We start from the raw sequence: 16,591 nt of genomic DNA, 5'->3' as shown, positions 1-16,591 counted from the left end.
GCTCATTTCTCCTTCTCCCCGCTCCTGTCCAACAGAAGGTTACAGAAGCTTGAAAGTGCACACCACCAGACTCAGGAACAGCTTCTTCCCCCCTGTTATCATGTTTCTGAATGGTCCATCCATAAGCTGGGGCACTGTCCGATTCACCTCTGCCCCATTGTGGACATTGGAGTTTGTCTCTGGAACTGATGCGCTACAATGCTGAGAACTATATTCTGCACTCGGCATCTTCCCCTTTGCTCTGCCTATTGTACTTGAGTTTGGCTTGTTGGTTTGATTATATTTACGTATAATATTACCTGTTCCGATTGAATGGCGTGCACAACAATGCTTTTCGCTGTACCTCAGAACAGGTGGCATTAATATACCTAAACCTAAACCTAAACACAAAGTTCCAGGTTTAATCCAAATGAATGGATAAAAGATCATTTGGAGGGAGACTGTATAAACTTTGAGACATCATGATAAGTGATAGGAGGAGCAGAATTAGGCCATTCGGCCCATCAAGTCTACTCTGCCATTCGTGGCTGGTCTATCTCTCCCTCCTAACCCCATCTCTCCTGGCCTCTCCCCATAACCCCTGACGCCAGTACTAATCAAGAAACCGCTGATACGGCCATACAAGTCATTGGTGAGACCGCAAGAGGAGTACTGTGTACAGTTCTGGTCACCCAGCTACAGGAAGGATGTCATTAAAATGGAAAGAGTTCAGAAGAGATTCGCTAGAATATTATGTGTGTTTCAGTTATAGGGAGAGGTTGAAGAAGCAGGAATATTTTTGTTTGGAGAATAGGAAGCTGAAAGAAGACCTTATAGAGATCATGAGGGGCATGGATAAAGTTAACATTCACAATCTTTATCTCAAGGTAAAGGATTGAAAAACAAGAGGGCATAGGCTCAAGATGAGAGGCAAAAGATTTAGTTTAGTTTAAGAAGGACACAAAGTGTTGGAGTAACTCAGTGGATTTAGTTTAGTTTGGAAACACAGCATGGATACAAGCCATTTGGCCCTATGAGTCCATACTGACCATCGGTCACCTGTTCATACTAGTTCTAATGTTATCCCACTTTTGCTTCCCGAACAGGGACCTCAGGAACAACTTTTTCACTGAGAGGGTATTCCTTATCTGGAATGAGTTGCCTTATAGAAGCGGATCCAATTCCAACTTTGAAAAGACATTTCAAAAGATATATGGGTAGGAAAGGTTCAGAGGTAAATGAGTCAAATACAGGGAAATGGGACTAGACCAGTTTACCAACTTGGTCGGCATGGACAGATGGGGTCGAAGGGCCTGTTTCTATGCTGTTTGGAATTTGTGTCCCTTAACTAACATTAGTAGGGCAGCACAGTAGCACAGCAGTAGAGACGCTGCCTTACAGCATCAGAGATCCGGTTTGGATCCTGGCTACAGGTGCTCTGTACGGAGTAAGATTTTTAGATTTTTGGATTTAGAGATACAGCGCAGAAACAGGCCCTTCGGCCCACCGGGTCCGCGCCGCCCAGCGATCCCCGCACACTAACACTATCCTACACCCACTAGGGACAATTTTTACATTTACCAAGCCAATTAACCTACAAACCTACAAACCTGTACGTCTTTGGAGTGTGGGAGGAAACCGAAGATCTCGGAGAAAACCCACGCAGGTCACGGGGAGAACGTACAAACTCCGTACAGACGGCGCCCGTAGTCAGGATCGAACCTGAGCCTCCGGTGCTGCATTCGCTGTAAGGCAGCAACTCTACCGCTGCGCCACCGTGCCGCCCTTCTCCCTGTGACCATGTGGGTTTTCTCCAGGTGCCCTGGTTTCCTCCCGCACTCCAAAGACGTGCAAGTTTCTAGGTTAATCGGTTTCTGTAAATTGTTTCTGGTGTGTAGGATAGAACTAGTGTACGTGTGATCGCAGGTCAGCATGGACTCAGTGAGCTGAAGAGCCCATTCCCACACTGTACCTCTCAACTCAACTAAACTAAACCGTAAAACTCAGATGGTTTGGATATTGTTGCATTGCAATGTGTGGGGCCTCCCTGTGCATAAATAGGATGTTATGTTTCCTGCATAACCCCAGCAACCAGACTGCAGAAACTGTTTGCAGTAAACTTTATACAGAACTGGTTTCTTTATTTAAGGGGAGATATGATGCCTTGAAGACAGTCCATGGAAGGTTCACGGGGTTAATTGCTGGAAAATAGATGTGTTTTACGAAGAAAGATTTAGCAGAATTAACCAATATTTATTACATACAGTGTGGAAACAGGCCGATCGGCCCAACTTGCCCACACCGACCAACTTGCCCACTCTACACTAGTCCCACCTGCCTGCGTTTGTCCCATATCCCTCTAAACCTATCCTATCCATGTATCGGTAAGTATGTTTCTTAAACATTGCAAAAGTACCTGCCCCAACTACTTCCCCCAGCAGCTCGTTCCATACACCCATCACACTTTGTGTAAAAAAAGTTACCCCTCAAATTCCTTCTCCCCTCACCTTAAACCTATGTCCTCTGGTTCTCAATTCCCCTACTCTGGGCAAAAGACTCTGCACGTCTACCTGATTTACTCCTCTCATGATTTTGTACACCTCTATAAGATCACCCCTCATCCTCCTGCGCTCCAGGGAATAAAGTCCTTGCTCAACCTTTCCAAATAGCTCAGGCCCTCGAGTCCTGGCAACGTCCTCGTAAATCTTCTCGGCACCCTTTCCAGCTTGACAACATCTTTCCTATAACATGGTGACCAAAACTGAACACCAGAGGTTCTTATGGAAGAGGTTGCAAATTTGGTCAAAAAGAAAAAGGAAGTGTAAGGTTTTAGAAAGATGAAATCAGACGAGATCTTTGAAGAATGTGAAGCAAGCAAAAAATAACTCAAGTGGGCAATAAGAAGGGGCAAAAGTGGCCATGAAAGATGGGCAGCACAGTGGCGCAACTGGTAGAGTTACTGCCTCACAGCACCGGAGACCCGGTTCAATCCTGACCTCGGGTGCTGTCTGTGTGGAGTTTGCACATTCTCTCTGTAACCACATAAGTTTTCTACGAGTGCTCCAGTTTCCTCCCACATCCCAAAGACATGCGGGTTTGTAGGTTAATTGGCCTCTGCAAATTTTCCCTAGTGCATAGGGTCGTGTTAGTGTAAGACAAGATCGCTGGTTGGTGTTCGTGGACTCAGTGGGCCGAAGGGCCTGTTTCCTTGCTGTATCTCTAAACTAAACTATACTAAACTAACCTAAACGAAACGAAACTAAACTGATCATGGCATTGAACAGGCTTTTGGATAGGCATGTGGATATGCAGGGAATGGAGGGGCATGGATAAGGTGCTAGCAGTAATTAGCAGCACTTAAATATATGATTAAGGTGAGGGGAAAAAGATTAAAAAGCAGTAAATAGCATTCAGTTCCATACGTTTAGAGGTACAGTGCGGAAACAGCCCTTTCGGCCCACTGAGCCCGCACCGACCAGCAATCCCCACACGTTTACACTATCTTACACACACGAGAGACAATTTACACTTATACCAAATCAATTTACCTACAAACGTGTACATCTTTGGAGTGTGAGAGGGAACCAAGACCTCAGAGAAAACCCACGCGGTCATGGAGAATGTACAAAGTCCACCTTCACGGAGCCATGCACCTGTTGTGCAGGTAGAGGAGATTAGTTTAACCCTCTCCCATGCTTCCACATCCTTCCTGTAATGGGATCATGTTCAGCACACACAGACACGGTGGGCTGAAAGGCCTGTGCTATACTGTTCTGTGTTCTAAGGAGACTTGGGTTTTTGCGATCAGTGTGTATGAGAGGGATGATGAGGCAACCCCACTTAACGCACACCTGCCTTTGCGTGGAAATGTTATTTAAGCGCAGTGACTGAAAATACAGGTTGCCATGGTGATTCGAGATTGAGGCTGAAAATTAATATCGAGCTCGGCAGATGCCTGTTATTTAATTAACTCTTGGTTGCCTTTCAGAGATACGGTTCCGGAAACAAGCCCTTTGGCCCACCGAGTCCACACAGACCAGTAATCACCCATTCGTTATCCTATAGTGTGCAGCACTATCCTACGCACTACAGACTATTTACAACTTACAGAAGCCAATTAACCTGCAAATCTGTTTGTCTTTGGAGTGTGGGAAGAAACCGGAGCACCCGGTGAAAAAGCAAAAGGTCACAAACTCCATCCGATGTCAGGATCGAACCCGGGTCTCTGGCGCTGAGAGGCAGCAACTCTACTGCTGTGCCACTGTTCATAAGTTCATAAGTAAAAATTAGGCCATTCGGCCCATCCACTCTACTCCGCCATTCAATCATGGCTGATCTATTTTTTCCTCTCAATCCCATTCTCCTGCCTTCTCTCCATAATCTTTTGACACCCTTATTAATCAAGAATCTGTCAATCTCCACTTTAAAAACATCCACTAAATTGGCCTCCACAGCTGTCTGTAATGGGATCATATCAGTTAGGGATGAAGGAAGTGGTGGGCAAGTGTTACTTGGGTAGAGGTTTGGACAGTCAAATGTCCACCATTATATTGTCTTGTCATAGAGTCATAGAATCATACAGCGTGGAAACAGGCCATTCAGTCCTACTCTGGGCATGAGACTCTATGTGCCTCCCCGATCTATTCCCATCATGATTTTACACACCTCTGTACGATCACCCCTCATCCTCCTGCGCTCCAAGTAATTGAGTCCCAGCCTACTCAACCTCTCCCTATAGCTCAGACACTTGAGTTCTGGCAACATCCTCGTAAATCTTTTCTGTACCTTTCCAGCTTGACAACATCTTTCCGATAACATAGTGCCCAGAACTGAACACAATACTCTAAATGCGGCCTCACCAGCATCTTATATAACTGCAACATGACCTCTCAACTTCTATACTTAATGCTCTGACTGCTTATGGCCAATGTGCCGAATGCCTTTTTGACCACCCGATCTACCTGCAACTCCTCGTTCAAGGAACCATGCACCTGCACTCCTAGATCCCTCTGCTTTACAACACTCCCCCACAGGCCTACCTTTCTTGCTATTGAGGGCGTGCAGCATAGGTTTACTAGGTTAATTCCCGGAATGGCGGGACTGTCATATGTTGAAAGACTGGAGCGACTAGGCTTGTATATACTGGAATTTAGAAGGATGAGAGGAGATCTTATCGAAACGTATAAGATTATTAAGGGGTTGGACACGTTAGAGGCATGAAACATGTTCCCAATGTTGGGGGAGTCCAGGACAAGGGGCCACAGTTTAAGAATAAGGGGTAGACCATTTAGAACTGAGATGAGGAAAAACTTTTTCAGTCAGAGAGTTGTGAATCTGGAATTCTCGGCCTCAGAAGGCAGTGGAGGCCAATTCTCTGAATGCATTCAAGAGAGAGCTAGATAGAGCTCTTAAGGATAGCGGAGTCAGGGGGTATGGGGAGAAGGCAGGAACGGGGTACTGATTGAGAATGATCAGCCATGATCACATTGAATGGCGGTGCTCGAAGGGCCGAATGGCCTCCTCCTGCACCTATTGTCTATTGTCTATTGTCATTCACTGGGTAGGTCCTGCCCATGTTAGACTTCCCAAAATGCAACACTTCACATTTCTTTATATTAAATTCCATCAACCAACCCAGCCAATCGATCCAGATCCTGGTGCAATTTTTCACAACCATCTTCACAATTTGCAAAACCACCCACTTTTGTATCATCAGCAACTTGCTAATCTTGCCCTGTGCGTTCTCATCCAAACCTTTGATATAGATGACAAACAGTAACGGGCCCAGCACCGAACCCTGAGGCACACCACTAGTCACAGGCTTCCAGTCCGAGATGCAACCTCCCACCATCACCCTCTGCTTCCTTCCATGAAGCCTTGGATCTCATGCGATCTAATCTCTCCTTGTATCTCATGCGATCTAACTTCCAGAGCAGCCGACCTTATTGAATGCCTTGCTGAAGTCCATATAGACAACATCTACAGCTCTGCCAGCAACCTTTTTGGTCACGTCTTCAAAAAACTCCATCAGATTCATGAGATTGTGTTATGATGGTATGCAACATTTTTAAGACAACTTATCCACAGATAACACGAATTGTTTGGTAAGTATTATTTACTGACATCAGTAAATTGTAGCCAAACATGCACAAAAAGAAGGGATGAATTTATAAATTTATACATTTAAATGAATTATATATGCATGCAGGCGCAGAAACATTTCTGTAAATAAACAGCTAACAACTGGTTTAAGCATTTGAGTTCATAATTCTTGTTTTTCTAAGCATCAACATGTTTTCTTATGAATTTTGGTGCCAGGAATAGAGGCATAGATATAGAATCATACCATGTGGAAACAGGCCTTTCAGCCCAATTTGCCCACGCCGACCAACATGCCCCATCTACACTAGTCTTCTTTTGGGGCATGTTGGTCAGTGTGGGCAAGTTGGGTCGAAGGGCCTGTTTCCACGCTGTATGACCCTATAACTCTAACCTTATCAGATTCATCACTCACCACCCCCGACAGTCACAGAATCAGACTCGTAGATGTGCCTTCTTGGCTCAATGTGGTTGATCCACCATAGATCATTGGTGAAGCTTTAGAGGAACAAGGGGCAAATGTTGGTCAATGGGAAAAGCTTAGATTGGGCACCTTGGTCAGTATGGACCAGTTGGGCCACAAGCCCTATTTGCATGCTGTATAACTCTGACTCGATACCTCTATAACCTCACAAGCCTCTCTGATCACGCTTCAAAGTGTTAGGAAAAATATTCAGCGAGTCTCAGTCAAGGCGCACAAGGACGTTTGCACGTATTTGAAATAAATGAAGTTGGTTAAAGTTCCCTGCTCCAAATATTAAATAATGTCAAAATGCTGATGTACTTGTCTTTGCTTGAAGATCTTTGAAGTGTTTTTAAGTGCTGTCGTTGTGTCACTGTCAATGTAATTAACTATCTGATTACACATCGCAACATCTATTGATTATTCAATGTTGCCTGCACATATTCATATTGGTAAATTAGACCTGTGCTGTTACTAAGATAGAATAGAAATGGATGGAAAACTGATCAATGCCCATTAACCAAAGACTGTGATATAAACTACTGATGTCAAAGGCATTAAAGAAAGGGCTTGAAAAAGTATTACAATCTATTTAATTACTGCATCATTAATTTGATATAATTAATTTATATTAATAAATACATCAATAACTGGCCAGGAGTGACACAGTGGCACAGCGGTAGAGTTGCTGCCTTACAGCGTCAGAGACCAGGGTTTGATTCTGACTACGGGTGCTGTCTGTACGGAGTTTGTACGTTCTCCTCTTGACCTGTGTGAGGTGACCTCCGGGAATCTCCGGTTTCCTCCCACACTCCAAAGACGTACAGGTTTGTAGGTTAATTGGCTCGGTATAATTGTAAATTGTCTCCAGTGTGCGTAGAATAGTGTTGGTGTGCGGGGAAAGCTGGTCGGCGTGCACTCGGGTGGGCTGAAGGGCCTGCTGGTCGGCATGCACTCGGGTGGCTGAAGGTCCTGTTTGGTCGGCATGCACTCGGGTGGGCTGAAGGGCCTGTTTGGTCGGCGTGCACTCGGGTGGCAGAAGGGCCTGTTTGGTCGGCGTGCACTCGGGTGGCTGAAGGGCCTGTTTGGTCGGCGTGCACTCGGGTGGGCTGAAGGGCCTGCTGGTCGGCATGCACTCGGGTGGGCTGAAGGGCCTGTTTGGTCGGCGTGCACTCGGGTGGCTGAAGGGCCTGTTTGGTCGGCGTGCACTCGGGTGGCTGAAGGGCCTGTTTGGTCGGCGTGCACTCGGGTGGCTGAAGGGCCTGTTTGGTCGGCGTGCACTCGGGTGGCTGAAGGGACTGCTGGTCGGCGTGCACTCGGGTGGCTGAAGGGCCTGTTTGGTCGGCGTGCACTCGGGTGGCTGAAGGGCCTGTTTCCGCCCAGTGTCTCTAAACTAAACTAAACTAAACTAAGCTAAATGAACAAATGAGTATGATTAATATGGAAATTCTTAGAGCTCCTTCTAACTAGATACATCAATGACAAATTTTCTTTTCTTCTACAAAAAAAGAGCTCAGTTTAAAAGCAATTAAAATAAGAAGAAAAATTGATTAAGTAATGAGTAATGTGAGTTTTTTTTCCATGGGAAGAATGCAGATTATGGGCCCAACCCTAGGAAGGAACTTAAAGCCCTGGAAAGTATGCATAGATTTACCGGAATGGTCCATGGGATGAGGAAGTTCAGGAATGTGGAGGGATTGGAGAATCTTGGAATCTTCTCTTCAGAGTGGGAAAGGTTGAACATAGAACATAGAACATGGAACAGTTCAGCACAGGAACAGGCCCTTCAGCCCACAACGTCTGTGCCGTACATGATGCCAAGATAAACTAACCCCCCCTGCCTGCATGTGATCCATATCCCTCCATTCCCTGCATATCCACGTGTCTGTCCAAAAGCCTCTATGATATTTGCCTCCACCACCATCCCCGGCAAACCCGAGAAACGGAGGAACGTGGATTATGTGCAGATTGATAAGAATTGGTCGGGTGATCGATGATCGGCATGGACTCAGTGGGCCGAAGGGCCTGTTTCCAAGCTGCATTGTTCAATCAAAAAGTAATGGTCACCACGGTAGGGTAGCGCAGCGGTAGAGTTGCTGCTTTACAGCGAATGCAGCGCCGGAGACTCAGGTTCGATCCTGACTACGGGTGCTGCACTGTAAGGAGTTTGTACGTTCTCCCCGTGACCTGCGTGGGTTTTCTCCGAGATCTTCGGTTTCCTCCCACACTCCAAAGACGTACAGGTATGTAGGTTAATTGGCTGGGTAAATGTAAAAATTGTCCCTAGTGGGTGTAGGATAGTGTTAATGTACGGGGATCACTGGGCGGCACGGACTTGGAGGGCCGAAAAGGCCTGTTTCCGGCTGTATATATATGATATGACCATGGACAAGCTAGGCAGAAGGGCCTATTTCTCATCAGTTCATTAGTTCACGTGATAGGAGCCGAATTAGGCCATTCGGCCCATCAAGTCTATGCCATTCACTGATGGCTGATCTATCTCTCCCTCTCAACCCCATTCTCCTGCCTTCTCTCCTTAACCCCTGACACTTGTGCTAATCAAGAATCTTTCTATCTCTGCCTTAAAAATATCCATTGTCTTGGATAGACCCTTGGTTTTGATCCGAAACATCACCCATTCCTTCTCTCCAGAGATGCTGCCTGTCCCGCTGAGTTACGCCCGCAGTTTGTGTCTACCTTCGATTTAAACCAGAATCTGCAGTTCCTTCCTTCCCTTCCATTGCCTTGGCCTCCCCTGCCCTTTGTGGCAATGAATTCCACAGATTCACCACCCTCTGACTAAGGAAATTCCTCCTCTTGTCCTTCCTGAAGGAACAGTCTTTTATTCCGAAGCTGTGCCCTCTAGTCATAGACTCTCCCACGAGAGGAAACATCCTCTCTACGTCCACTCTATCCAAGCCTTTCACTATTCGGTAAGTTTCAATGAGGTCCCCCCCCCCCCCCCACCCCGCCTCAACCTTCCAAACTCCAGCAAGTACAGGCCCAGTGCCGCCAAACGCTCATCATACGTTTCTGTGCCGTGTGGCTCTGTGAAGGTAACTTAAAAGGCTGGACATGTTCATTTAATTTACCCGATTTTTGTTTCATTAAACACTTGCACACAGCATTGGAAAAGATATCAATTGAAAGTGCTTACATTGTAATGCTCTCTTGGTCAGTCCAGTGGAACTAAAGCAATGAATTGTCGCCTTTGCAGTTTTGTGCCTGTCACAGATTGTACAAAGCTTTTGTCTCACTTAAATAACAAAATTGCACTGCTGTGTCTGGAGCCATCAGTTTGCGACACCTTCCCCCAATAGAATAACCACCAGTAAAGATTGCCTTAATGAAATTGTAACGCACAGTTAAATGAAAAAGCAGAATTGTGTCAAAGTCCTAATGGATTTCTAATGGTGATGATGTGTTTCGAAGAAGTACATTTGCTAAGGTGAATTTATCACTGGGTACTGGGCTAATTTAATGAATATCAAAGGAAATTATACTGTCAGTTCAATTATATTAAAATAATCATCAGAACAATTGCTTTGTATAGATTAGAAAACGGTTAATTTTTTACTGAGAAAACACTGGTCCCAAAATCTTTATTGAGCTGTTTTTGTGCATAGGCTGTCGATACAGGGAACTGCAGGTGCTGGTTTACACAACAAGACGCAAAGTGCTGGAGTAATTCAGCCGGTCGGGCAGCATCTCTGGAGGACATGGGTCGGTGACGTTTCAGGTCGGGACCCTGACCCATGGTGGTGGAGGCAAATATCAAATATCATACTTCGGTATTCATTGTAAATTGCCCCTAGTGTGTAGGGCAGTGCTAGTGTGCGGGGATCGCTGGTCGGCGCGGACTCGGTGGGCCGAAGGGCCTGTTTCCGCGCAGTATCTCTAAAGTTAAAAAACGAAGGAGTGAGCAACAGGCCATTGGAACTGCTTGTCACGGTAACCAAGGAGTCTCTGAGATTGGTCTTGACAGTAATTGTCCACAGATTGGGTTTACTTTGAATTAAACTAGCCTTTTCCATTTGTCCTTTAAAAAAGCTTTACTTCACAAGCATGGTAACTGCTTGTACTGTCACCTTGCATTAGTCAAAAGAATAAACAGCCCTGCACGTGTGTGGAAAAAAGCAGGAGGTTCCTGTGCTCCTCAGCAAAGCTCTGTGTTGCCCAGCAACTTGCGGTTCTGTTAAAGAATGCACCGCGTCTCTCTGGTGTGTGGCCTGGAGAGAACAGGAACAGCCGGCTCATCTCCCTCTCGCACAACTGAGCAGCCTGTAGCTTCATCTGCAAAGGAGCAACACTGCCTCAGTACTGCAGCACAGCCTCAATGCTGCAGTGCTCCCTCAGTACTGCAGCACTGCCTCAATGCTGCAGTGCTCCCTCAGTACTGCAGCACTGCCTCAATACTGCAGTGCTCCCTCAGTACTGCAGCAATGCCTCAATACTGCGGTGCTCCCTCAGTACTGCAGCACAGCCTCAGTACTGCAATACTGCCTCAATACTGCAGCACTGCCTCAATACTGCAGTGCTCCCTCAGTACTGCAATACAGCCTCAATACTGCAGCATTGCCTCAATACTGCAGCGCTCCCTCAGTACTGCAGCACTGCCTCAATACTGCAGTGCTCCCTCAGTACTGCAGCACTGCCTCAGTACTGCAGCACTGCCTCAATACTGCCACACTGCCTCAATACTGTAGCACTGCCTCAATACTGCAATACAGCCTCAATACTGCAACACTGCCTCAATACTGTAGCATTGCCTCAATGCTGCAACACTGCCTCAACACTGCATCAGTATCACAACACTGCCTCAATACTGCAACACAGTCTCAACACTGCAACACTGCCTCAATACTGCAACACTGCCCCAACACTGCAACTGCCTCAGCACTGCAGCACTGCCTCAATGCTGCAACACTGTCCCAACACTGCATCAGCACTGCAGCACTGCCTCAATACTGCAACACTGCCCCAACACTGCAACACTGCCTCAACACTGCAGCACTGCCTCAATACTGCAACACTGCCCCAACACTGCAACACTGCCTCAACACTGCAGCACTGCCTCAATGCTGCAACACTGCCTCAATACTGCAACACTGTCCCAACACTGCAACATTGCCTCAACACTGCAGCACTGCCTCAGTACTGCAACACTGTCCCAACACTGCAACACTGCATCAGCACGGCAGCACTGCCTCAGTATTGCAACATTGCCTCAGCGCTGCAACACTGCCTCAATACTGCAATGCTCAAACAACACTGCAGCACTCCCTTAACACAGCAGTACTGCCTCAATGCAACACTGCCTCAACACTGCAACATCCCCACTGCAGTGCAAACCTCCATTATCACTGCACCAGTCACTCAAGACTGCAGCCCCCTCCACACTGCACCACTGCCTTGATCCTGACTCCAGTGCCATCTGTACGGGGTTTGTATGTTCTCCTTGTGATCCTGTGGGTTTTCTCCGGGTGTCCAGTTACCTCTCACACTCCAAAGCTGTGCAGGTATGTAGGTTAATTGGCTTCTGTGAATTGTCCCTAGTGTGTCAGACAGAGCTAGAGTACAGGGTGATCGAAGGTCGGGGCAGACTTGGTGGGTTGATGGGCCTGTTTCCTTGCTGTATCTCTAAAACAAAAACAAAAACTGTAAACTAAATCCTGCATCTGAACACTGTGGACTGCTCGGTTGTAATCATGTATAGTCTTTTCGCTGACTGGATAGCACGCTTTTCAGAGCTTTTCAGTGTACTTCGGTACACGTGATAATAATACACTAAACTAAACGAAAAAGAACTTTCAATGGTCATAGAGTCATAAAGTCTTACAGCGTGGAAACAGGCCTTTCAGCCCAACTTGCACAAGCCACTGAACCCTTCTCCAGCTTGACAACATGGCGGCTGTTGTAGCTCTGCAAGCCTGCGGATATATCTGCCGATTGTAAGATAGACAGGGGCTTGTTATCCCTCTGTTGAATAATACATGGAATATATTTTATTTCCCTGCTATGGTTCTGCTGCATCTGAAATGAGGCTGAAGATGACTGAGTGCATGAGGAATGTGTCTCCGTGCAGCCGTCTGATCTCAGCAGCAGCCATTAAATATTTAGTGCAAACCTCTCATGTCTTTGGGGAGGCAAGTGCATCCCTGCTGAGGCTCTGTCCTGCTGAGGGCTAGACCTCAGATGGAAGGATGTGATGAGGGGGCGATCCTACAGAGGTGCACAAAATCACGAGAGGAATAGATCGGGTGGACGCACGGTCTCTTTTACCCAGGGTAGGGGAATCGAGAACCAGAGGACATAGGGTTAAGGTGAGGGGGGAAAGATTTAATAGGAACCTGAGGGGTAACTTTTCCACACAAAGGGTGGTGGGTGTATGGAACGAGCTGCTGGAGGAGGTAGTCGAGGCAGGTGCTGTCGCAACGTTTAAGAAACATTCAGACAGGTACACGGATGGGACAGGTTTAGAGGGATATGGACCAAACGCAGGCAGGTGGGACTAGTGTAGATGGGACATGTTGGTCGTTGTGGGCAAGTTGGGCTGAAGGGCCTGTTTCCATGCTATATGACTCTATGACTCAATGTCTGTGATAAACAGTGTCATAAAAATAGCTGGGTTTAGGTTAATTTGTAGGTTAATTGGCTTCAGTAAAATTGTGAATTGTCCCTAGTGTGTAGGATAATGTTAGTGTATAGGGTGATCGCTGGTCGGCACAGACTTGGCGGGCCAAAGGATCTGTTTCCACACTGTATCTCTAACGACTAAAGTCTAAAGTCCAAATAATTAAACTCGTCCAAAACTTTAGGTTTAGGTTTATTATTGTCATGTGTACTGAGGTACAGTCGAAAGCTTGTTTTTCATACTATCCCATCAAATCAGATAATACCATACAATCAAGCCAAACTCAAGTACAATAGTTAGAGCAAAGGGGAAGATACAGAGTGCAGAATATAGTTCTCAGCATTGCAGCGCATCAATTCCAGAGACTTCCATAACATCCTGTAATTTCTCTCCCTCCTTTCCTTATCCCTGTTCAAAAGCAATGATGCCCTTCAATATAGAAAGAACGAACATCAAAACCCCTACATCAGAAGGGTGAATGAGAGAACGTTGTCCCTAAAGATTTGTCAATGTCTTTGATTCTGTTTTGAACTGAATCATTGAAACATACACTGTGCCTCCACCAACTTATGTTCCTGTCCTGAAAGTATTAACTTGTGAAGGATAGAGCTGACAGTCAAACACTAAAATTACGCCCATGGACAGATTGTAGCTGCATGATGCATGACACAGCTGGAACAAGTAAATAAAATATAATGGAAAATCAGACCGCAGACTATGTGGAGTTTGCATGCCATCTGTGTGGAGTTTGCATGTTCCCTGTGTGGATTTTGCATGTTCTTGGTGTGGAGTTTGCATGTTCTCCCTGTGGCGTTTGTATGTTCTCCGTGTGGAATTTGTATGTTCTCCGTGTGGCGTTCGTATGCTCTCTGTGTGGAGTTTGCATGCTGTCCGTGTGAAGTCTGCAAGATAGATAGAGTGGCCAAGAAGGCTTTCAGCATATTGGCCTTCACCTGTCAGGGTACTGAGTATAGAAGTTGGGACATTATGTTACAGTTGTCCAAGACATATATGAGGCCACATTTGGAGTTTTGTGTTCAGTTTTAGACACCATGCCATACGAAGGATGTAATTAACCTGGAAAGAGTGCAGAGAAAATTTAAGAGGATGTTGCCAAGAGTTGAGGGCCTGAGCTATAGGGAGAGGTTGGGCAGGTGAGGATCTTATAGTGTATAAAATCATGAGAGGAATAATTAGGGTCAATGCACAGTCCTTTACTCAGGGAAGGGGAATCAAGAACCAGAGGACATAGGTTTAAGGAGAGAAGGAAATTTTTAATAGGCACCTGAGAGTCAATGTTTTCATTCAGAAGATGGTGGACATATGGAACGAACTGCCAGAGGAGTCACCCAGAGAGTTGTGAATTTATGGAATTCTCTGCCACAGAAGGCAATAGAGGCCAATTCACTGGATAAATTTAAAAGAGAGTTAGATAGAGCTCTAGGGGCTAGTGGAATCAAGGGATATGGGGAGAAGGCAGGCACCGGTTACTGATTGTGGATGATCAGTAGAGCCAGGATTTTGCCATAATAATAATAATAATAATAATAATAATAATAATAATAATAATAATAATAATAATAATAATAATAATAATAATAATAATAATAATAATAATAATAATAATAATAATAATAATAATAATAATAATAATAATAATAATAATAATAATAATAATAAACCTGCGTGGGTTTTCTCCGAGATCTTCGGTTTCCTCCCACACTCCAAAGACGTACAGGTATGTAGGTTAATTGGCTGGGTGAATGTAAAAATTGTCCCTAGTGGGTGTAGGATAGTGTTAATGTACGGGGATCACTGGGCGGCACAGACTTGGTGGGCCGAAAAGGCCTGTTTCCGGCTGTATATATATGATATATGATATGATAATAATAATAATAATAATAATAATAATAATAATAATAATAATAATAATAATAATAATAATAATAATAATAATAATAATAATAATAATAATAATAATAATAATAATAATAATAATAATAATAATAATAATAATATGCCTTTATTGTCATTGTACGAACAGTACAACGAAATTAGAAGAGCTACATCTGAAACAGTGCGACTGTGCAAATCTTTCAAAGACAATCGCACAAACATAGGAACCAACACAACAAATACCAATATCAATAAAAACCAATAAAAAACCTAATAAATAATAAATGAGTTTTACACCTAAAATGCTGAAAATATTTTAAAAAGTGCGACAAAAGTGATAGTCACATCAAGTCAAGTATTTCCATTCACAGTTCTTATGGCCCAGGGAAAGAAACTGTTTTTAAGTCAGTTTGTTCTGGCCCTTAGGCTCCTGTAGCGCCTCCCAGAGGGCAGGAGAGCAAACAGTTCATATCCTGGGTGAGTGCTGTCCTTAATTATATTTCTGGCCCTGTTTAGACAACGCGAGCTGGAGATGTCCTTCAGAGAAGGTAGTGGACTGCCGATAATTTTCTCTGCTGTCTCAATAACCTTCTGGAGGGCCTTCTGGTCTGCAGCTGAGCAGCCAGCGTACCACACTATGCCAGTACGCTCTCAATGGTGGAGCGGTAGAAGGTCACCAGCAGATTCTCCTTCAGTTTGTTTTTCCGGAGCAGTCTTAAGAAGTGCAGTCTCTGCTGTGACTTTTTAACTACCGCTGTAGTATTTGCAGTCCAGGAGAGGTCCTGGGAGATGGTGGTCCCCAGGAACTTGAAGGTGGAGACCCTCTCCACTTCCTCCCCATTTATAATAAGTGCCATAGGTGCCTTTTCATGCCTCTTTTGATGATTTCACCAAGACAATGCCCTTTTCACCATCGAGTGCCTAAATCAGGCTTTTTTTGCCGCGTTAACGTAACTTACAAGAAAGTTTCCACCACTGGGGCGAAACCGGGGGCGCCACTGTCGGTCGTTCATTCGTGGGTAGTGGACGAGGTCCCAGTCTTTTGCACTCAGTCTGTAAGTGAGTGTTAAGTGGTGATTGGAGAGGGGTGGGTGGAGAAGGGTCTAGTCTTTTCAAACTGGAGTCAGGTTGTGAGGAGGTTGTGAAGTGTTGGTTGGGGAGGAGGGGGGGGGGGGGAGGGGGTACCAGGGTTAAGTTTCTGTTTATCGAACCTGCAGTAGAACTTGTTCAGGTCGTTGGTCAGCTGACGATTGTCCAAGGACCAGGGGGGGTTCCTCTTGTAGCTTGCGGTTTCTTGCAAGCCCTTCCAAACTGAAGAGGAGTCATTAGCTGAGAACTTGCTCCTCAGCTTCTCAGAGTACCTTTCCTTGGCAGCTCTGATTCCTCTTCTCAGCTTGTACCTGGCCTGCCTGTAGAGGTCTGCATCCTCGCTCCTGTAGGATCTACCCCTGCAAGCGTCAAAATGCCTAAAGTCAAGTCAACGCCTTGTAAAAAACTGAACGATTTGTTGAGAGTGTACG

This window comes from Rhinoraja longicauda, chromosome 4, assembly GCF_053455715.1.
Source record: "Rhinoraja longicauda isolate Sanriku21f chromosome 4, sRhiLon1.1, whole genome shotgun sequence".
In the NCBI taxonomy this organism is placed as follows: Eukaryota; Metazoa; Chordata; class Chondrichthyes; order Rajiformes; family Arhynchobatidae; genus Rhinoraja; species Rhinoraja longicauda.
The sequence above is the reverse complement of the archived record's forward strand: the minus strand, read 5'-3'. Positions refer to the sequence as shown.